General features: G+C 45.1%; 1 long non-coding RNA gene across 2 annotated transcripts; it reads left to right on the top strand.

Annotated features, from left to right (window-relative positions):
- The first annotated feature begins 326 nt into the window (after nucleotides 1-326).
- On the top strand, nucleotides 327-23,218 carry LOC146062782 (uncharacterized). Of its 2 annotated transcripts, none has more exons than XR_014471524.1 (4): nucleotides 327-422; nucleotides 1,052-1,114; nucleotides 5,950-6,186; nucleotides 22,314-23,218. It is a non-coding gene; the product is annotated as an uncharacterized LOC146062782 (long non-coding RNA). The 2 variants fall into 2 exon arrangements; XR_014471523.1 differs by lacking the exon at nucleotides 22,314-23,218 and adding an exon at nucleotides 14,360-14,605.
- The last annotated feature ends 505 nt before the right edge of the window (nucleotides 23,219-23,723 follow it).

The following is a 23,723-nucleotide window of genomic DNA, read 5'->3' as shown; positions in this document are numbered from 1 at the left end:
ATGATCTGCTCAAGATCATGATCGTTCTGGTGTGTACCCTACATAACTATTTCTGCACATTTTACATTTGTCTCACCTGCAGTGCAGGGAATAAGCGCCAATTGCATGGGCTCCCTGGCCTGAGCACCCATGGAAAATGATGAGCACCTGCGGACGGTTCCAGCGGGTGCCAACGGGCCCGTGGATATGCCCCAGAAAATCCTTCCCTAGCCTCACTCAAGGAGGCCGCATTCCCAGAGGTGCATTGCAGGTCCAACGTGTGACGCGCCATGGTGACACGCAGCTCTGCAGACCCGACCCCACTCAGAGAACAGCCTGTGCAGACATGGCAGGCAGGGTTGGACTGCCAGAGCCACGCCAGTCAGCTCCAGCATCCCATTGGCCACAGCTGGGATGGTTCACCAGCATTGCAGCAAAGACAGGTAGGCAGCGGCCCTCTTTCCCCGGGACCCGGGCTGCACCCCCCCCCCCCCCCCCAGCGGTGTTTTACTCAGTGAGCACCAACCAGCAAAAACATAAATCGGCTCCTCCGGTGCAGGGGTGACACAGATCTGGTAGACAGTGAGCATGGAACAAAGGGTTAGAATAAGAACTGGCAGAGTTTGGTGAAGAAGTCTTGAGAACAATAATGCAGTAGAACAGAGCTGCCTACAGCATTCAGACTCATTATTTCTTGCTTACGCTGTATGTAATGTCTAAGTAGTGCGACAGGAGTATAATATGCTGTAGGAACGATAAATCACTTACACTCCATTGTGCGTTCGTCTAGATTCAAAATGGCAAATATAACCTCGTCCCTGCAGCTGTTACCTACTACAGCATCCCCTGAATGGCAGGACCGAAAACACGATACAGATATTACTCATTTGACCCGCAAGACACAAAACATGGTTATTAAAAATAAATAAAAAATAAGAGCGTTGATTTAAATTAAACATCACGATTTGGCTCGTCGTAACCTTAGACAATTCCAGAAAATGTTGCAGAGCAGATGCGGTCATTGTTTTCTGCCGGAGTGTGCTAATTATTCACTTTCCCGTCTCGTATGCAGATGAAAGCTCGGAATGTTCTATGTAGCATAAACTAGCGAGTCTCTTTGAATAACTTCCAAATCGTGAGTATCCCAAATACGCGAATATAAATTTGAAAAGTGCTGTTTTCTGTTATTTTCTCGTCTTATCAGCCTTAATTTTGACACGTCACATGGGCTACGGAGAGCAGTGATTAATGACCTGCAGCTACCATTAATTTTCATTTTTAATGGCCACTGTCTGGTTTAAACTGTCATTTTTTTTTCTATTCTATTTTATGTTTTTTTTTTTTTTTTCGTTTTGCAAGGGAAAGAAAATAACCATTACCTCATCGAAATCTATAGCCGCACTGAAGCAAAGAATAACAGTTAATAGTACGTTTTGAGGAATGCCCAAGAAATATTCAAAACATATCAGATTTGGCTTGTTTATGAGCCTTTTCCAACTTTTTTTTATTTTTTTTATTTTATTTTATGGGTAGAATTATTTTTAGTTTTTTTTGGATGAGTTGCTTGATTCCACGTTCCTTCCCAGCGTTCCTGCCACCATATTTATTTCCAAACCTTTATGAATTCAATATTTTGATATTTTTTTTGTGTAAGTAAGCGTATAAACTGATGTCATGGCCTCTTGGCACCGAGATGATGGTATTCAGCCAAAGAGATATCAATATAGAGGAGATTTCTGTTTGAATTAAATCTGTTATCTCTAAACGGCCTGAAGAGGGAGAAGGGAGAGAGGGGGGAGAGGGGGGGCACAGAAGAGTAACGCTTAATTTTGCCAAGAAGCTGCCAAGCAGAGAGGGCCATGTGTACAGCTGGTGAAATTTGAATGTTTACCTTTTATTTAACATTAATTGTACAGGAAGATATGTTTTTATTTTTGGCTTTGTGCAAAACGGAATCCAGGACAAATAATCAGGGCTCTCAGATATAAGCCCTTCTTTTGTTTCTGTTTTTATACAAAAATGTTTACAGTTGTCTTCTTGATACCATGTTTCTGTCTTTTTGAGGACTATTTAACAGGAGATGGTGTAGCTGCAGGTACTCTATGATGGCCAGTGGCATACTAGAAATTTGTTAGGCCCAATTGTTACAGTAAGCCGCTAACAATATTCTCGCTGGTGAAATGAGTGAGCGTTCTTCGGACACTCACCAGACTCGGTAGGACATTCTGCTGCCATTGGACATGCCATTGGCTGCAGCTCCACTCTGCCCTTTATACTGCATGCAGTGCCCCCCTGGCCAGGCGTTTGCCAATGGTCTATCTATGGTGTTCTGCATCTCATTCTAGCACCCAGAAAAGCTATCTAAGGTGGTCTGTGTCTTATTCTGGTACTTGGAACGGTTATCGAAGGTTGAGTGTTCCACAACACGTTCCGGTACACAGAATAAGTATCAAGGTGGTCTATGTCCTATTCGGTCACCCAGAACAGCAATCTCTGGTTGTCTCGGAGTTCCGCACCTCCTACCAGATAATATAACTGCTGATTAAAATAGTCAAAAGTTACATTTTAAACATTATGTACAAAAAATGGAGAGGGTTTTTTATTTTATTTATGGAATGATTGATAGGCATTAGTAGACACCCCTTACCCTCCAAACATTAACTATGGGCAAGGGGTAACTATTAATTATACACTGTATTATTAGATACATGTGCTCCACTCCCTCCTCTCCATGCAAACAATCAAAACTCTAATCCTTAATCATACAGGATTATAAACATAACAATTTAAAAGGCTGAGGGGACAGAGGCAGGTCTGGGGGAGAGGAGCTGGTAATAGGAGAGCAGAGGAGGAAAGAAGGGGAGAGACAGGCAGGGTAGCGCCACCTTACCCATCCTACACTGGGCTCCAGGACTTCAGCCAGGGTGTGGAACAGATGGCTTAGCCGGTGCTCGGGGCACACGCGCATTACAGACGGCTTCGTACTGCATAGACTGAAGATGGCTGAGCGGACGTCGGGCCCACATTCAGATGTGTATAACACCAGTCCCTATCTCCGATTTGCTCTCTCTCTCTCTCCGCAGCAGCAGCAGGGTAATGTATGTAATGCATAGTTGCCTACCCTCCTGCATTCTGCAGGAGACTCCCTGAAATACCAGCAATCTCCCTCTCTCCCTCATTAGTCTAGCAATCTCCCTCATGTCACCTAGCCCACATTACACTGTTACATCATATTTACCTCCCCTCCTGCATTCTGCAGGAGACTCCCTGAAATAGCAGCAATCTCCCTCTCTCCCTCATTAGTCTAGCAATCTCCCTCATGTCACCTAGCCCACATTACACTGTTACATCATAGTTATCCCCACTCCTGCATTCTGCAGGAGACTCCCTGACATAGCAGCAATCTCCCTCTCTCCCTCATTAGTCTAGCAATCTCCCACATGTCACCTAGCCCACATTACACTGTTACATCATAGTTATCCCCACTCCTGCATTCTGCAGGAGACTCCCTGACATAGCAGCAATCTCCCTCTCTCACTCATTAGTCTAGCAATCTCCCTTATTTCACCTAGCCCACATTACACTGTTACATTTTTTGAGAAAAAGGAATGAGACAGATACATTTACATTGAATCATCAGCGCCATTTCCCAGCACTTTACCAAGTATAGTATCTCTTACTAACTGCTTTGCGGCTCATCTACATTTGGATATAAGTCATTTTATAAGATTCCCCTCAGATGAAGCAGTGCACACTCACGATTCTAGGAACCACATTCACAATCTCTTTTTACAATCTCTCCATATATGGAACTAGACACCCCCTTTGGGAGGAGCATGACACCCCCCCCCCCCCAATGGGGCGCTATGCAAAATTATATTACCAACTATAATCTCCCTGAAACTAGTTTTCAAAAGTAGGCAAGTATGATGCAATGTCTCCTGCTTTGTGTGACAGCAGCATTCAGCCCAATCGCTGTGCGGGGGCTGTCAGTCCCGTATGCAGCAGCTTCATGCAGGGAGTCGGCTGCAGTCTCCTTCCCCTTCTCATTGTGAACAGCCCCCGGACATGCACCTTCTTACACAGCTCCACAGTGGCATGGAGCAATGCTAGTCCGGCGTTCCAGAGTCCGGTCACCGTTCAACTGTGCTGATTGATAGGCGGGCAGGGGGGGTTTCCAGGTACCCAGAAACCCCACCTGTGTGCGCGCATGAACACATGTAACTGTGACAGGAAAGGTGGCCCCTCTCAGGTCTGGGCCCCATAACAGCTGCACTCCATGCACCTATGGTAGCTATGACCTTGATGATGGCAATGATGCACTAATGGGCACCCATGTATTACTAGTAATAAAATATGATGGGGACAGTATTGGGACATGTTAAAATTCCAAAAGTCCATATTTACATACTTTCCAAAGGGAGGGATGGTGGCTCAGAGGCAGCCTAATGCTGTACATGCACTAGCCACACCTACATTATGATGTCACACACGCATCATGATGTGAGCATAGTAGTAGGTAAAATAACTGCTGATAAAAAATTTCCCTAATTTATATGTGTCTGTGCACTAGGGATTTTGGACTTTCAGCTCCAATAGAACAGAGAGGGACAAATATTCTACATACTGTACAGCATGGCACATTTGTTGGTGCTACAGAAAATAAGATTTTATACACTAATAAATAAAGCCAGCCAAAAGTCTTTATAAATATAAATAAATCCGAATTAGCTCTCCATAGGATTTTTTTATCACAGCCCCTGAGCAGGTAAATAGTTTGTGAAACTCCCTATTTTAAGGCGAAATGAAATAGGGTGCGATTTTTTTAGCATGTGCAATTTTTTTTTCCATAAAAAGCAGCCTAAATCGCACCCTTGGGCCTGGAGCTGGTTTTTAAAAATACAGGGAACCCCTACACGGTTTGTTCCCTGGGGCTGGTTATGCCCGTTATTTTTTTTATATTTTTTTACACTGCAGCCTGCGCGGATTTGACTGATCAGTCAGAATACAAAAAAATTATGAATCTGTAAATAGGGTAGATTTGGAAATCTGCCCTATTTACGATTCGTATTTTAGACAAAATACGACAGATGGCAGTCGTATTCTGTCGTATTCGTATTCTTAGTAAATTTCCCTCACAGTGAGGTGTATCTAGGGTGCAGTGTGTCATGCCCATGGCCCCTCTTTAGTCACAGGTTGCGTATCTTTTAACCGTACATCCCTTATCCGAAATATTCTGAAAACCGTAGGTAGATTTTTATTTTTGTCTTCCATCCCCGCATAATCTTTTTCATACTTACCCCATCCCCGGTGTCCATGGCAGCCATCGGAATCCTCTTCAACGGCATCTCCGGTCCCAGGGGTACATTGCGCAAGTGCACGGTCGCACCGGTGACATCACGGGGGGTCTGCGCACTCGCACAATGCACCCCTGAGAACTGAGATAGACTGGAGAGGATTCCGAAGGCCGCCAGGGAGCACTGTGGACGTTGGGGGACCACCGGAGCACCGAAAGGAGACCAGGAAAGTATGGTACAGAGCATTTCGGATAAGGGATACTCAACCCTACTTATTTTGCTATCTGTATTATTCCAAACGGGGAATATCAAAAGAAGACATGAGATTACTCCCCCCCCCCCCCCCCCCCCCAAGCCCTCGATGATCCTAAGCAGACAGGTTCTATTATCAAACTACAAGACCGTGTTTCATATTTCCAGGTTTGCAAAGCCAATGTTTTCCACGTCCGTGATGTAAATGACTCATTCTTTAAGATGGGACGTATTAAAAGAGCTTTCCACTTTAATGTAATAGAAAATATATGACTTTATATTATTGTATCCCCTTCGGATCTTGGGAATTTAACCTTTAGATATGGTTTCTTGTAAATCCTGTTGCTGTTCATGTGTAATAACGCTGTTTGGGATGGGAACGCTGCGCCGCGGCGTGCTTACATTATCTCTTCTGTTGTAGCTTTCTTGGCAGGACGGAGCATTTCATTTAAATTATACTGCAATCAAGATATCAGGATGATGAAACAATGAATGTATTTCATACGGTGGGCACCGAACATGCTCTGAATGATGTTTTAATGAGAACATATGTGTATGAGTGCATAAGAAACAGAGGAAGGAAAGGGGGGAAGACTTAATGTTTAACTAGAAGAGTGTGAGACCAAGAATGAGAAACAGGACTTCAACCAGATCAACGGTAAATCATGAGCACAGATTTTATTCCTGGCGGATGGGAGACTTCTCCCCGATAATTCATTAGGTGGGCTGAACGCTTACTGTAATATATATATATATATATATATATATATCTTAAATAATAAGCTTTCTTTTATACTTAACCTTCTCCCAAACCGCATTTATTTAAATCATTATAATTATACCCACTATGGAACTGTAACATATATCAAATACTGCTATCTACTGATATAAGGGCTATATAGAGTAGGGACGGCTGTCACCAGTGTTCCTATAATATTGTATCTGCTTCTAGTAGGTTTTCTTCTCTCTCAATGCATATAGAAGAAGTGGTTTAAGGCTTTGGGTTACCCTGTGTTGCGCCACCTGCACCCTCCCCCTAATTGGTGCTCAAGCCGTCATAACTAATTGCCCCAGTGGTTGACTAGTTTGCTGCTCAGAGCCATATTTGCCTACCCTAGGCAGGAGACTCAAGATTTTAAGGGTAGTCAGTAGACCAAGAAGTGTAGGCGGATCCGCTACATCCTGCCTGCTGCATCCTAGTAAATAGCGAGTTCGAAGGAAGGGGGGGGGCAAAATTACTGTAATGGCATAAGTTGGCTCCGCCCCTTCACAGCGGACCCACCAGGCCATTCTGCCCTGTGCAGTTGCTCCACCTACTCTTCTGGGTCTGGGAGGGACTACCTCAAAAATCATCAGTCTCCTGCAGGTATTAGCCCAGGGCAAACACATTTATACGTATGGTCACACACTAATACATATACGGTCAGACATAGTCATACACACACACACACACACACACACACACACACACACACACATATATACATACCATCACAAACACAGTCATACACATACATATATATGGTGAAAACTTATAGTATATGGATTCTTGTACAGAGTGACACCTACATACATACTTGTCACACACATACACACATACACTAATATACATACATCTATATAATTACATATAAAACTACAGGTCTACAGTGTCTAGTTAGGCAGTCAATAGGTCCAAAAGAAAAGGTCGACACAGACAAAAGGTAAACAGAGTCAAAAGTTGTCACCTGTCGAAGTTTTTCATGTTTTTTATTGTCACTGTCGACATCTGTCAATATGCCCCCCCAATTAGTTGTGGTCTACATGGATGGTAAATTCCTCAAAAAATTATGAACATTATGAAAAAAGTAATGTTAACCTTTTCATGTTTGGACCATTGTCCAAACTCATGTTGACCTTTGACAATGTCGACCTAGTGCATGCCGATATTTTGTCTTTGTCAAACTATTGCATGTAGACTTAACAATCATAACCATAACACACAGTTCCCCCTCTATGTGTCCCTCTAACCTTACAGGCTGATGCTAGTCATAGTCCTCACCACTCTGGGACCTGTTCCAACTTCCACCCATTCTGCTTTCCCATGCTGTCGCTTCTAGTGCCATGTAGCTCCGCCCCCTACTCAGACACCACCTCCCTCTTCTCTCTGTTGATTGCACTGTACAGCTCTTTCCTGATGCAGCCTGGAGCTAGAATTAAAGCATGGGGGGCCCAGAGAGAAGGGCATCTGGGGTACACATTTCCTGTGCTCCCCCCTTAAAATGTCTCTGTCCTATAGAATTCAGAGTTGGCGGCATCTATGGTGGTCGTGCTGTTCTCCTGTGAGAGCCATCATCCCTCTCGGTGCAGATATGCAGCAGTCAATATTTGGTGCAAAAGTTCCTCTAAAACAAGGGGCTAATTTAGACCTGCTCTCTAGGCAGTATACACTCCACCCCGCCCCCCCACACCACCGCCAGCACCTCCCCTCAGATGACCATCAAATGATTTCTCTCCCCTTCGGGAATAAAAGTCTGTGGGTGTTAAGTATAGGCCATACCTCCCAACTGTCCTGTGGGAGAGTCCCGCTATTTGGAGACTGTCCCACTGTCCCTCCTGCGGGTGGCAATGTCCCATGGGTGGAGCAGTTGGGGGAGCCGGAGATCACTGTGCGGTGACCACTGAAGATCTCTTTAGTGCAGGGAGGGAGGGATCCCAGCTGCTTGGGGAGTGCTGGATATGCCCCCGAAAATGAAAAACTGGGGGTTGCAAAGCTAGGCCATGTCCCCTTTTCCTGAAGTCATGCCTACCTGGCATGTAGCTCTGTCCCCTTTATATGTATAAGTGAATCTACTACTACAGATAAGGGGTGCTTTTATGGTGGGCATTATGTATGTAAGCAGCGCAATTACTGTGGGCATTTTGTGTGTAAGTAGCGTAACTGCTGTGCCCATTATGTGTAAGCAGTGCAACTACTTTGGGCATTATGTGTGTAAGGGGCGCTGCTACTGTGGACCTTACATGTATAAGCAGTGCTACTACTGTGGACCTTACGTGTATAAGCAGTGCTACTACTGTGGGCATTATGTGTAAGGGGCACTACTGTGTAGCGTAAAATGAAAAAAGGGGCACCAAATGCAATGTAATGTGAATAGGATTGAGCTACTGGGTGGCGTAATTTGAAATGGGGGGTACCATTCCTTGACATGACCTTGCTCCGGTGCCATGGCTCCACTCTACACCACTGGACGGAAGGCACCCAAGTCAATACTTCAGCTTACTGCTCTGACCACTTCCCACACACCAATAGCGACTTTCTAGAACCTCAGGTGAAAGTGTGGAGGTAGCATCTTAGACGTTCAGCACCTGCTGTTTGCATTACGTTCAACAAGGATGCCTCTTTTATTGTCATTCTTCATTTTATGATAGTCACACTCAGGAGCACCCCCCACACACACAGATTTTGGATCCCCTTTTCAGCTGCCCAAGGCTGCCTAGCGGTAGAGCCAGGGCCGTTGATAGCTCCGCCTGGCATCGTCAAAAAAAGGTAGTGGCCAATGGCAGGGGGCGTGGGCAACAGGGGGCATGGCCACACTCCTGTTAACAATTAATAATAAATTAACAGGGGGACTGGGCGGCTGAACTCCGGTGGGTCAGGCTGCTGCTGAGCACTGAGGATCGTATACTGAGCTGGGGAGAGAGGCTGTGCTGCTGCGGCAGCCTGTCCTCTCTACTCATACTGCCTGACTCTCTGCAGCTGGGGGAGGGGGGTGCAGGAATAAAAAGGGCTTATTTCTCGTTCATAGACCCCAGGTCAGTAGTAGGAATGTTGTTCTGTGTCATCCTTCTCCACTTCTGACTACAGTAGTTCTACATCCTGAATGCTATCACTGCTGAGCTGCTGTTTGCTGCCTTATTAATTCTATGGCGTAAATGATTATGTAATGATTCAGTTACTGCTCATGTCCATTTAGGAATTGTGAGAACCCTCCACAGACCTGCTACTCATTACAGCATTCCCCCCTCTATGGAATAATCCATGATACATTACATTAACTGTCATTAACAAATTCTTCATAAACTAATGTTTTTGCACTGCTACACTCATTAATAATTAGCTGTAGTGCATGGATAGTTTGCAGGATTCCGCTGACCTTGTCTATGTAGAAACCCCGTGTTTAGCTGGTAATTGGTCCGCTATGTTTTCTCATACACAGGAATGTGTCATATTAAGTGTAAAGGCAATTTGTGCAATTGTCAAAGCCGGTATGAAACAAAAACACAATTCCCTGCAAAAAGTAATTAGCGCTAGTTGTACAGGGGACTGATGGGGTGTTTATATACCCCGCTGGGGCAGTACTAAGATCATTCTAGCTGCCCCGTACTTGAACCTCATGTAACGCTTTGGTGTGCCCTGTAGAATAATATTGACGTAGAGAACACATCCGTGGCAATGGCCTTCTGAGAGTTGCCTAATTACACAAAAATTGTTCCCACATTGGAAATTTCATGGATAGAATGGCTTTTCGGGGAACGCATTCTGGGGTCAGCAAAACAATGCACCGTGCAAACTCTTTTATTCATGAGCAACTGGGCTGGAGTCATGTTCATACGATGAGAGCTGTAGAACACTAAATGAAACACTACAATCGTATATAGCAAATGGCATGGTGGTATAAAACGCACTAGGGGCCTGATACTGGTTCACTCGCAAAAGCAAATTCTCTCTCTAATGGACAGAACCATGTGCACTGCAGGTGGGGCTGATGTAACAGGTGCAGAGAGAGTTTGGGTGAGTTATTTTGTTTCTGTGCCGGGTAAATACTGGCTGTTTTATTTTTACACTGCAATATAGATATCAGTTTGAAGTACAAACTCCACCCAAATTTAACTCTCTCTGCATGTGTTACATCTACCCCACCTGCAGTGCACATGGTTTTGTCCATTAAATAGAGAATTTGCTTTTGCGAGTGAACCAGAATCAGAAAAATTGCGATGATGTGCGAATTTTAGGCATGAAAATTTGCGACTTTGAGGTAATGTGCGAATTTGTGTTTATAAAAAAAAAACACGGAGTGAGGTCCCCCCTCCTGAGCATAACCAGCCCTGGGCTCTTTGAGCCGGACCTGGTTCCAAAAATACGGGGGACAAAAAACATAGGGGTTCCCCGTATCTCTGAAACAAGCTCCGGACTCTTGAACCGGTCCTGGTTCCAAAAAATACAGTGGACAACAAATCTGGGGGTCCCCCCGTATTTTGAAACTAGCACTGGGCTCCAACAGCCCGCGGTGTCATGCCACAGCCGGGGGACACTTTTTATATAAGGTCCCCCGTCCGAAACATGAGCGATGCGATTTTCCTATGTAATTTATTCACTGCTCTCTGCCCGCATGCAATTTTATAGGGTGCCATGCCATTTACTTTACTATACACTTCTAAGCGATGCATTGAGATTTAGGCACCCCCCCCCCCCCACTATCCACGCCACCCCGAAGTGTGGCGAGCGCAGCGGTACACGTCCTCCCGACCTTTTTATACCCCCACTATCCACGTCGGCGTGGAGTTAATTTTATATAGTGTGGGGTGCATAGAATCTCATTGCATCTCATAGAAGTGTATAGTAAAGTAAATGGCATTGCACCCTATAAAATCGCATGCAATCGCATGTGATTTAAGGTGCCCACACACGCACCGATCCCGGCGGTGCGATGCTATACAATGGGGTGCGCGCTCCCGCGGCACCCCATCGCACAGTACAAAAAGTATGTGCTGCACATACTTTTTGTACTAGCTTTTTCTAGCACAGCATCGCATCGCATGCACATCGTATGCACAAGGCATACGATGCGATGCTATGTGTGCTAGTTAAGCCCACAACGCACGCCGGGATCGGTGCGTGTGTGGGCACCTTTAGCGTGCGGTGCGATCACATGCGATGAGATGCGATTGCATCACACCGTGGGCAGAGAGCAGTGAATAAATTACATAGGAAAATCGCATTGCATCGCACACGCAAAAAAACGCATGCGATGCGATTTCCCTACGGTGCCGTACATATGCTAATAGGGCGCCATGATAATACACAAGTACAGGGTTTTTATATATCGATTGACAGTCACGGTGCCGTAATGGGGTGAGGGGGTGTGGCTACTCAAATGCAGGCGGTAGTGAGTCACAGCTTGCGACTGCAAGTCTCTTACTTCCAGCAGCCATGCTGGTGGATCTAAGATGAAGTGAGCATCTCAATACAAATCCTAGCAGCTGCATCATACTGTTGTAAAACCACTGTACACAGTATCGTAGCAGCGACAGTATTTGTGGCTGTGTCTGAATCAGGCCCAGAGTCGGCATACAGATGTTTATTTGTTTGTGTGTGCAAGTGCAATGCAAACACGCATTTTACACACAATGGACCAAATCTAATAGGGTGCGAGAATCAGAAAGTGAAAGTTTTTGGGAGTTTTTCCCCGTTTTTTTTAAAGCAGCAATCAATTACATGGCATCAACCTGGTTTTGCAGTGTAATTGATTGCTGCTTAAAAAAAAAAGGGAAAACTCTCCCAAAAACTTTCACTTTCTGATTCTCACATTGTGGCATTTTAGCCCCTCCCCCCATTCTACGGACCCACGAATTGTCGCGTTTGTCTGCAAAGGGGGGCAGGGCTTGGTGACATCAGCCTCGACACCCCCCCCTCTGACATCATGACATGTACTATCTGGTCTCCTCTCTGGAGGAAGAGAAAGTAGGTAAGTATGAATACAGATGGAGCCCTCCCCAACCAGCCGTCTCTGGATAGCCATAGTGAGCCATGGTGAGCCAAGGCCTATTGTTCTCAGCTGCAATACAATACATAGAACAATACAGTGGAGGATTGGTAGAGTAATCCTATTACTCACTTAATCCTATGAAAGGGCTAGAGGAGGATGGAAACTCTGTCCACAGGGCTCGCTACCAGTCCAGGTTATAAGGATTAGAGATGGGTCGTTCGTGAATGAAGCGTATCTTTTGAACGGATCCCTTTAAAGAACGAGTGAGCCGCCGATCCCAAAAAGGTGAGCAGTCTGTCTTTTAACGGCGATTTTCAAACGTATGTGACCCACCCTCCCGCCCGGTGGATACGAACGAAATTAAGTACAGGGGAAATCTCGTGAGAGCTATCGACCTCTCGCGAGATTTTATGCTTTGTTAATATAAAATTAACCCTTTTTTAATGTGAGTCGAAGATCCGTGTGAACAATCCAGATCTTTTCACTGACTGATCCTCTGGATCCCGGCTCGTCTAAGTGATCCATTTTGCCCATCTCTAAGGATAACCCAGCTTAGGCACAGGTGACTTAGTTAGTCCCTCAATCAATTTGATTTAACATCTGTGCTCAATCATGGATATTCTTAAACCTGGACTGTTATGGTGTATTTAGGACAGAGTTTGAGATCCTCTTCTGTATACTGTAACATGTAACTTATTACTGAAACTTCCCACTAAGTTTTGCTAGTGGGCCCCGAGTGTGCCGATCTGGTGTGAATTTAAATACTTGATTTACACAGATGCTAAAGTACTATTTTTGGTATGAAAAAGCAAATAAAATGTGAATTATTTGCAACTTAAATGAAGATAAGTAGATAAAGTTCTAATGTATCACACGATACTTTGTACATGAGAAAAGAATGTAGAAATCACTTAAACAAACATGTTTTTAGATTAGTTAGGACAGAATTCTAAGCAATGTTTTTACTACAAATGAACCAGTGAAATAGCTCTCAGCTACTGCAGATCAGACGGCCTGGGAGGCCGGGCCCTTCGCCTGAGTCCCAAACAGTTTCTTCAGCAGACCTTCTGGCGTTGATCATTGAATGCTGGCATTACACATGACAGCTGTGCTGGGCGAGCTCCAGTGTCAATGGAATTCTATGTATAATTCAGAAGGTAGAAGGATAAGGAAAATGTGATACGCGAATCAGGTTCTAATATCTGGAATAGCTTGGAAGGTGTGTTATTCTTTGCAAAATGATGCTAACGACTCCACTGCCGTCTTGTGCTCAGAGACCGCCCACTGCCAGCGTCTCACCTCCACCGCTTATGTACGAAAAGATTGGATGCACATTGATTGCATCAACGGACCTTTGAGCAAAGGCTCTTACCTCTTACCTTATTATTATTATTATTATTATTATTATGGATTTACATGAATACTTATAGCATCTCTTGTAGCCATAAATTAGCCGCCATACAAATCCAAGCCCATTGGCTGGCTGTCACTATTATACTAATGGGACATTAGACAGTACACACAGTGGCGTAACTATAAATTTTGCTCCCCCCCTGCCAAAAAGTGTGTGGAGTCCCCCCCCCCCCTCCAGGCTCCTCTCCAGCATGTTTCCCCAGCGTGGGATGTGATGACATCACACGCATAACGGAGAAGCTGAAGCAGGAGAGAGGAAGAGAGACCTGCAGACACTGCTGCTTCCCTTGGCTCCGATGCATCCCAGGCCGCCCTAGCACGCCCATTCGCTTGCCCATCCTGTACACAGTAGCCAATAGCCGGCTCTGTGTACAGTCAATTGAATCAGTGGGGGAAATTGTCATCTCTGCCATGGCCCCACCCACGCTGCAGCTGACTTGCGTCCAGTGCTCAGTCAGTGGGCAGCGGCAGGCAGCAGCATGTCAGTGCGTCGAGCCGGTGCCGGCGCCCACACAGACCCTGCTGCTGCTTGCTCCCCCAAGCGGCTGCTGGGGCTGCCCTACAGTAGTTACGCCACTGAGTACACAGTAGGCCATACTTTAATAAAAAAGGGTCTTTGGCCCTTTAAGGCTTAGAACATTGGCCCATTAAACACTCCCTTATCTCCTCCAGCTACTGTGTACAGATCTACTTCCCAGAAACTGCTTCTGAAGGTAATTAGAGCAACCTGAGATCTCCAGAGCTCTGCTACCACCGCTGTCAGGGAATGTGCACTTTCCTCACGAGGACCTTTCATCTCCTGCTACTAGATGATCTATGGTTTTGACTAAGATGGTGAGAGACCAGATTTCATGTCAAAGAGCGAGTGTGAATATGAGAATTATAGCCCCACAGATGTTGTGGATCTTGCTCTCTTTAGTCCAGAAATGCATGAGGAATGTTTGCATGTAACGTTCCGCGTTATTGCAGTAGCAGACACTGAAGACGTTGCTTTAAAGAGTTTCTCCATAAAAATAAAATATGTTTTGCCCTTGCATCCTGGAGTTTTCTATATGAATAGGTTTTCCAAAGCTACGGCGCTCATTGCAGGCTCTGTAGGTTATAAAGGAAAGTTTGAGCTATTAGCTGTTATTATGCAGCATTTTTCAGAGTTCCCAAGCCCAGAAGTGCCGTTGCTCAAGGCCCTGAGTGCATCACCTTTGCCTCCCCACAGCACCTGCATTTGAGATTGAAACGGCACCCAACAGCCAAAAAGCGCCCATCAAAATGGCCAGAAAAAGAGAACTTTCATGTGAAACGTGACAGTCTTTTCTTATTCTTAGAAATGAAGGCTATTCTATGTGAAAAATCGCCATAAAACTAAACTTTTCTTACAACGGTGTGTACTACTCCCTTCAGAGAACAGCACAAACAGGCTCTAACCAGAGTAGAAGGAGAAGTGGGAGGCCCCTGTGCACAACTGAGCAAGAAGACAAGTACATCATAGTCTCTAGTTTGAGAAATAGATGCCTTACAAGTCCTCAACTGGCAACTTTAAACATTAAACTTTAAAAATGAAATGGTACCAGCTAAATGCCAGTGTCAACATCTACAGTGAAGAGGCGGCTCAGGGATGGTGGCCTTCTAGGCAGTCAATAACACTTTTTGGTACTTGTTTCCTAGCACGGCCACAACGATCTTGATCTGGGGCATCGCTGGTAAAAAAATTGCGTCGGTCGCATCGCATGCGGGCTAAAAAATTGCATGCGATGCGACCGACGCGATGCCCGCGATTTCCCATAGGGAACAATGTAAAATGCCTTAATTTAACCAAATCAACATAGTGAACAATGTTAAATGGGCCAGAGACCCCAAAAAACCCCCCTGTCCAGTGAAATGGACCCCCAAAAATAGTTAACGCCACCCCATGATCAACGTGAACCCGAAGCGTGGCGAGCGCAGCGAGCCCGCGAGGGGCAGCGGTACGCGTCCTCCGACCTTTTCATACCCCCACTATCCACGTCGGCGTGGAGTTGAGAACAGATTAGTGTGGCGAGCGCAGCGAGCCACCGAGCCTGAAGCGTGGCGAGCGCCCGCGGATACCTTCACAGGTAAACGCGTCCCTTCGCGGGCTTCACAGGTATCCGCGTCCCCTCGCGGGGCTCGCTGCGCTCGCCACACTTCGGGCTCGGTGATTCGCTGCGCTCGCCACACTAATCTATTCTCTACTCCACGCCGACGTGAATAGTGGGGGTATGAAAAGGTCGGAGGACGCGTACCGCCGCCCCTCGCGGGCTCGCTGCGCTTCGGGTTCACGTTGATCGTGGGGTGGCGTTAACTATTTTTGGGGGGTCATTTCACTGGTCAGGGGGGGGGGGGGTTTGGAGTCTCTGGCCCATTTAACATTGTTCCCTATGTTGATTTGTGTAAATTGAGGCATTTTACATTGTTTCCTATGGGAAATCGCGGGCATCGCGTCGGTACCATCTTATGCTTATTTTGGCCGCATACGATGCGACCGACGCGATTTTGACTTTTTCAATGCATTTCAATGGGAAATCGCGGGCATCGCGTCGGTCGCATCGCAGACCATTAAAAATTACCCGCGATGCCCGCGATTGTGGCCGTGCTAGGAAACAAGTACCCACTTTTTTCCAGCACTCATTGTCTGTGTTCTTTTGCCCATATTAATCTTTCCCTTTTATTGGCCAGTCTCAAACAGGGCCGCCACTAGAACTGTTGGGGCCCGGGACTGACCTACAGTCCGGGCCACCAGCAGCACAGCACTACACCCCCTCCCGCGTGCATCCCCCCGCCCCCGCCTGCCAGCACCTCACCTACCCATTACCATTACTTGCCTTCACGCGGCATCGTCCTCCGGTTCCTTCAGCCTCCACCGTCGGTCAGGTCCGGAGCCCCTCTGTGTCCTAGGCTCGGCACTCTGCCGGCTGCACTGTGCGTGCCGCCGGCGCTGAGAGGGGGAGACTGTGTGCGGGTGCCGAGGGTGGGCTTTGGGGTTGGCACCGCTGTGGGCAGCTTCCCGGGCCCCTCCAGAGGCTGGGGCCCGGGACAGCTGTACCCAGGGAATCCCCCTGTCGGTGGCCATGGTCTCGAATATGGCTTTTTCTTTGTCACTCTGCCTAGAAGGCCAGCATCCCAGAGTCATCTCTTCACTGTAGACGTTAATACTGGCATTTTGCGGGTACCACTTAAAGCTACCAGAAGAGGACCAGTTAGGTGTCTATTTCTCAAACTAGAAACTAATGTACTTGGAAAGAGGAATACTGTGGGGTGCGCAAACAACTGCGCTTGGTAAGAGGGTTGTCAGCCCTCTAATTGTAAATTGTAATAGAAAAATGTATACCAGCGCAGGCTGAAAAAATGTATAAGAAACGGTTTTCTCAAATATAACAATTTATTCTAAACATATATACACATTATTAATACACACTAATAAGAGACGGCTGCCGCACAGGTACATTATCGGTTACTGACCTACACTTCATACTGTGTGCAGCTCCAGGTCTCTGCAGGTGCTTGAGGCTTCACACTGACAAGCCTGCTTCCATTGCTAACGGACTGCGATTGGCCAGATTCTCTAAGCTTCAAAAGTGATAAAATGGAGAGTGATAAAAGCCAGCCAACCAGCTCCTACCTGCCATGTCACAGGTTGGGTTTGAAAAATGTCAGACAGGAGCTGATTGGCTGTCTGTTTATCACTCTCTATTTTATCACTTTTGAAGCTTAGAGAATCTGTCCCATGATCCTGTTGCCTTGCTAACCCCTAACAAAATGGACGTCCTCCTCCCCACTTTCAGCGCAGACTGTTTTATTGTTTGCTTTGTGTGGAGGATGCGAGACAGAGCTTGTTGACATTTGTTGCTGCAGAGTCTCCGACTGCAGCTTGCCATGTTTGAGGTGTGTGACCGATTCTACACTGAAACCTGGCATAACAGCCCAATTAACATCAGTTACTATGTATTTGGTCTCCTGAACAGCTACAGTTAGATACCAGCAATACCTTATTTAGTGGAATGACTTTCCTACTGTTAAAATCATTATCTACAAAAGAAATTAAAGGAAACTCCGCTAATTGGAATCACCAATATCCATGAGTTTGATACAACTAATCCTGGATCATTAACCTGTATTTTAACAGGAACCATTTTTTTCTTTTTAGAAGGCTTGTTTAATGTCTCACTGTAATAGTGTCAATATTAAGTTTGAATAGGCTTGAGCCTTTATTAATTATTAATGATTTAAGTGTATATAAATGTATTTGTTATAGCGTGGTGCCAAATAAATTGTAATGCTTTTTACATTTAAAATGTGTAGTTTGAGCTCTCTTTAATTGATGTTTATTAATGTATTAAAATAGTTCAAGTGGCAACATCCACCCCTTAAATTTAGGCAGTAATGAACTGGTGGATGCTGTATCTCTCTCCAAAGTTTGATACATCCAATCCCTAATTGAAGCATCAGAAAATATGTCAGATGCGTGTAAACTATGTTCCTGATTCTGGTTTGCTTGGTATGCTGCGAACATCGCAGCTTGCACAGCACCTGAGATGCCGCTGCCCATCCAAGAACCCCCGCCCCCCTGCCACCATTTTCCCTCGGTACCATGCGAGGCGATGTGTACCGAATACAGATGGGTGCCGGACGGGTTCCCGACAGTCGGGATCCCGACAATCATTTACCCGACGTCGGGATCCCGACTGTCAAAACGCTGACAGCCGGGTGCCCGACGGCCACCCCCTATTTTCCCTCGTGGGGGTCCACGACCCCCATAGAGGGAGAATAGGTTCCGATGGGTGATCCCCATCTCTATCCGCCCCCGTCCCTCCCTCCCTGCAACGATCGGCCCATTGAGTGTGTAACTTGCCAAGGTTGTTCGTTTCTGGGGTCTGCAAATGCGTAAATTTACACTTGCGCATGTGCAGACCTCCAAAACATCGGAACAGGGCCGAATTAGGCCCCGTCTGAATGAACCAGAATGAGTGATTGCCATTTAACTAATGCAGTCTGCTCTAGTGTGATCGCTTTTTCAAAAATGTCCCTCAACAAGACAGACTGGAACTATCGCGCCTACAGTATATAATACTTGGAGGAATTGTATTTAAATGTGCATCACATATGCTGTTCCTGGCTAGTGACTTGCTCAACATCAAAAGACATGTATCCTGTTGGGATGATCTCTCTATGATATTTTCCCTCCTGGAGGGAATTAAAATGTATCCTCCTTGGGTAAATCATGAGTTGATCTTTATGTGCTTCATTTAATATTTTGATTTAATGATGTGAACGTTTGCTGTAAAGTGCCTTTTCTTCAGTAGATTAAAGGCATTATTCAGTGTTTGCTAAGTAGTGTAGGTCTGTGACTTAACATATTTTTTTGTTGATGGGTGAGGTGATTTAGGCTGCAATACAAGTATTGACTTCCAGAAGGTCACATATGTCCCCAACTGTGACCAGTTACTTTACTGCCTTACTACTGTATGAGCGAATGCTTTATTATAAACTTCCATTTAACTCCCTAAGCAAAGCCACCAATGGGGGGGGGGGGGGTACAGCTGTCCTGGGCCCCAGCCTCTGGTAGGGCCCGGGCAGCTATTTTGCCCACCCCCCCAACTGCCTCCACTGCACTGAACAAAGCAAGTCCCGGAGTGCAGGCAAATTCAACCCAGGACGCCGGCGGCCAATTAAAATGCTGCACTGGCTTTTGAGCCAATCAGAGCTTGCATACCGGCAGCCAGTCAGAGCGAGATTCCGGGAGAGTTTTCCAATTTTTTTAAAGTGGCTTTCTCTTTTTGCTTCATATACCATTGTAGCATCAAAAAAATAATTCTATGAATATCAGCTTCTTTCCATTGATGACATCTCTGCGGCCATCTCATTGGCAGTGTCAGGTATTGTACCTATGCCTGTTTTCTTTTTGTAATTTCTAACCATGGATACAGTACAAATTTGTGTGGCGTGGCGCAACCCTTCCAAAAAATGTTCAATACACTTTTGCGTCAATGGCAAAAAGTTTTATTTTACATCAAGCAGAACAAACAAATATATTCATAAAAAGCAACATACAACCGAATGTGACAAGCACTTCACTTCTGGGTGCACTTTATGTCGGGTGCAGATTGAAACGTATAGGGTATCTCACCATATGTGTGGACTGCGGGGGGCTATGTTGGTAGTCCAAATCTGTGGCACCACCAGTGAGCTTTAGATGATGGATATCTCCAATAGGTAAAGTGCAAATGCGTCCAGAAAGTGTCTGTGCGTCCAAATAAAGTGATCCTGTGCCAAGGTGCTCCAAATTCAAAGTGCAAAAGGCATGGATTAGCAGCAACACGTTTCGGAGGTCTTACTACCTCCTTCCTCAAGCTGGGATCAGGGCCGGCGCTACCCACTCAGCAGCTCCTGCAAAGCAGGGAGGCGCCATGCTGAAAAGGCGCTGTCTCCCTCCCTGCTCTGCTAAAGCTGCCTCAGCCCTCACTGTCACTGCCTCTTGAACGCCACCCGCAGCGCCTGTCTGACAGCGGGCGGCAGTATAAACAGCTGCTCCCTGCAACGCGAGTGCACACAGCCTGCACGCCGCAGCCTGTCTGACATCGGGCGGCAGTATGGAGAGGCTGAGCAGCTCCCTGCACCGTGCACACACTGTCCTCCTCCTGCGACCTGCCCCCTCTTCCTCACGGACACTTGCGTTGAGGCATGTAGTGCTGTCTGTGAATGCCTGGATGAAATTTCATGTCTGGATCCGCCCCCTACCCATTGATCCCTGCGCCTCCCTGCGCCTTTCAATCAAATGATGAACAGGCAGCAGCGCTGCCTCCCCTTCCTTCCCTCTTCTCAGTGTGCTGTGCCAGTGCCACTACCAGTCTTCAACACTCCGCCCCTCTATCTCCTCCCCTCTTCTTCCACCTCCTCCTTCTTTCCCCTCCTTTCCCCCTCAGTCACAAGTGGGATGTAATAGTGTCCTCAGTGTCCTGCCTATGCAGATAGAAGAGGAGGGACTGCACAAGAGTTAAACAGCAAAATAAAAGTGAGTCTTTTATTATACATGTTTATAACAAAATATTTAATAATTGTAGATTTTTTTTATATTAATTTAGACACTTTTTAAATAATGGACTGGGTTATGTGCCCAAAGGTGGCCATACATGCTGCAATAGCAGCGTGCGATGCAATGTGCGCTCCTGAGGGCATCACATCACACAGTAGAAAAAGTATGTGCTGCACATACTTTTTGTACTGCTTTCGGATCGCATTGCACACACATTGCATGCATGCCGTGCGATGCGATCTAGCCCATAACATATGCGATTCTCGCAGCGTGTATGGGCACCTTTAGTACCTGCAACATTTTGCGGACACAAAATGTATGGTTTGCAGGAGGGCGCCGGACACCCTAGCACCGGCCCTGGCTGGGATACCCAGCTTGAGGTGAGATACCCTAAGCATTTCAATCTGCACCCGATATAAAGTGCACCCAGAAGTGAAGTGCTTGTCACATTTGGTTGTATGTTGCTTTTTATGAATATATTTGTTTGTTCTGCTTGACACAAAAGTGTATTGAACATCTTTTGGAAGAGTTGCGCCACGCCACACAAATTTGTATTGTATCCTGTGTCCAGTGGGGACGGTGTATCCCTTTTCTTGTGTGGCAGGCTGCACCCTTCCAATTCATTGCGCTCTTCCACCCACAAAATCCTAGTTTTTCAAAAATAATTTCTAACCATGGCAATCCCATTCAGAAAAGCAAATAAAAAAACAATCCAAACTGAAAATAAAAATGGTAGTACTGTGGGGCATGTTATTGCAAGTAACAACTTGCCCCCAGTATTGTGTAACAACTTGCCCCAAGTGACCTTAGATAACCAAGATGGCCATAGTTTGATTCTGTACATTAAGTCATGATTTTAACATTGATAATAAATATACTAATAGTCTGTGATTCTAACTAAACGAATGATAAACCCTTACTGGTAACAGCCAAGATATGACCTCAAAGATAGGTGAAAAAATTACTTTGGAACAAGAAAAACAAGCTTGTTTAGATATCTGCTACATAAATACATCTGTTAGCGCTGTTTCAATGAGCATTCTAACATTTTAAAACGTATTCCCAGTTGCACGGGTCATAGAGCGATATGGCTGTGGGTTTTAGACTATTTGTAACAACTTGCCTTTGTAACAACTAGCCCCACCGTTCCCTACTGACTGGGATGCACCCAACTAAATGTTTGCAAATACGTCTTTATTCTGTGTGTCTTCCCATATGTTCAGTCTAAGCTAAATGTGTACAACTGTCCTATATGTAAAAAGGGATACCATAATCATGTTCTAGAGGGTGGGGAATTTGTAGTACAGACTTCCGCTGCTAAGTGAAAGTTTACGGAACCACTCTGAGTCGTTTGATTCCAGTGAGATTCAAGGAGTTATTCAATCTTTCACCTATTTTTGTGATTGCTGATTTATATGAACAATGTACTCATGCAAAGTTTTCAGAAAAAGATGTGGCGGAAATGCTTGTTATTGTACAAAGGGCTTACAAGATAGTTGTCATAAGTAAAATACAAATTTACTAATGGTTCTCGCGTTTCAAATGAAGTGAAATGTCAACTGACAATCAACCTCCTTCCAGATGTCCTTCAACTGATGAATATGTGATTAAAATTCATCAAGAAATGCTGGAAGATCATTGCCAGACCCCTGGAGGGTCAAGAAGTCAACCAAAGTTTTTATTTGGAAGTTTTGAAAGGTAGTATCGAGATTTGAGTATAAACGTCCCAATTTGTGGAAAACATGTGACTGGTTCTTCCATCATGACAATGCAACTACCCACACAGCTCTGAGTGTTAACCAAAAACTGCATGACACCTTTGCCTCACTCTTTTTTTTTATTTCCTTGGGAAAAGAACCTTCAAGGTAAACATTTTGCTGATATTGAAGAGGTGAAGCCAAAAACAGCAAAAGTACTAAAATGCGTCAACGAAGATGTGTTTACCAAATGTTTTGTGCAATTTAAAAACAAACACATTTAGAAAAAAGTTTAAAAATGAGCAAATAAATAAACTATTTTTAATTATAAATGAATTCCAGTTTCTTTGGGGTACTCCCTCGTATAATATATACTTCACAGCCTATTTCTTGTAAATTGTTTTCATACAGCTCAATTGCGGATATTGAATATATTGAACTCTCATGTTAGAAATATTTAACGACCATTTTGTTGGCTACAGATAGAACAGTATATTTTTGAAATGCAGATCTGTAAGAAACATTACGGCCCCATTACCTACCCAGCACAGCGCAATCAGGAGACTCTCTGGATTGTGTCCAGGGTGGAACCATCGTAAAGACCAGGACTTGCAGACATCTCTCTTGTTTTCTCCTAGTAAGCTCTGACAAACGCTTTTTGAGGTCCCAGTTGGCACCTTTTCAACTTCTCATATTGTTTTCTGTAAGTTCAGCTGGTTTCTGGTATTCGTTTTATAAATCATCAACCATGTTTTTGAGGTATGACATGTAACGAGGAACATCTGCTTGCCATAATAAAAGTGCTTTATGCAAATAAAAAAGTCTAACGGTTTCCATCCATGGTGCTATGCAGATAACATAGCGCTGTCCTATCAGGGTGATAAAGGTGCAACCCTGACACATTGCACCATTGTACAGATAACTCTGGCATTCAAAGTGAAAACTGATTGAAGACTCATGGTCGAATTTGGAAAAGTATTCCTGGCCTTTTTTAGATTAAAAGAAAGTTACTGTTTTTTAATTGGTTAAAAAAATATAAATACATGAACATATGGAATTGTCCATTTATTTTGAGATGACAATCATAGCCGGATTGGCTATTTGATCCATTCCAGGCACCCTGCTATGGCCCAGGGCCAGATGCACTAAGCTTAAAAAAATGAGACAATAGAGAGTGATAAATAACCAACCAATCAGCTCCTGCCTGATATTTTTCAAACACATTCTGTGACATGGAAGATAGGAGCTGATTGGCTGGTTTTTTATCACCCTCCATTTTATCACTTTTGAAGCA

This window comes from Crinia signifera, chromosome 3 (assembly GCF_055691185.1).
Source record: "Crinia signifera chromosome 3, ASM5569118v1, whole genome shotgun sequence".
Taxonomy (NCBI): domain Eukaryota; kingdom Metazoa; phylum Chordata; class Amphibia; order Anura; family Myobatrachidae; genus Crinia; species Crinia signifera.
The sequence above is the reverse complement of the archived record's forward strand: the minus strand, read 5'-3'. Positions and strand labels throughout refer to the sequence as shown.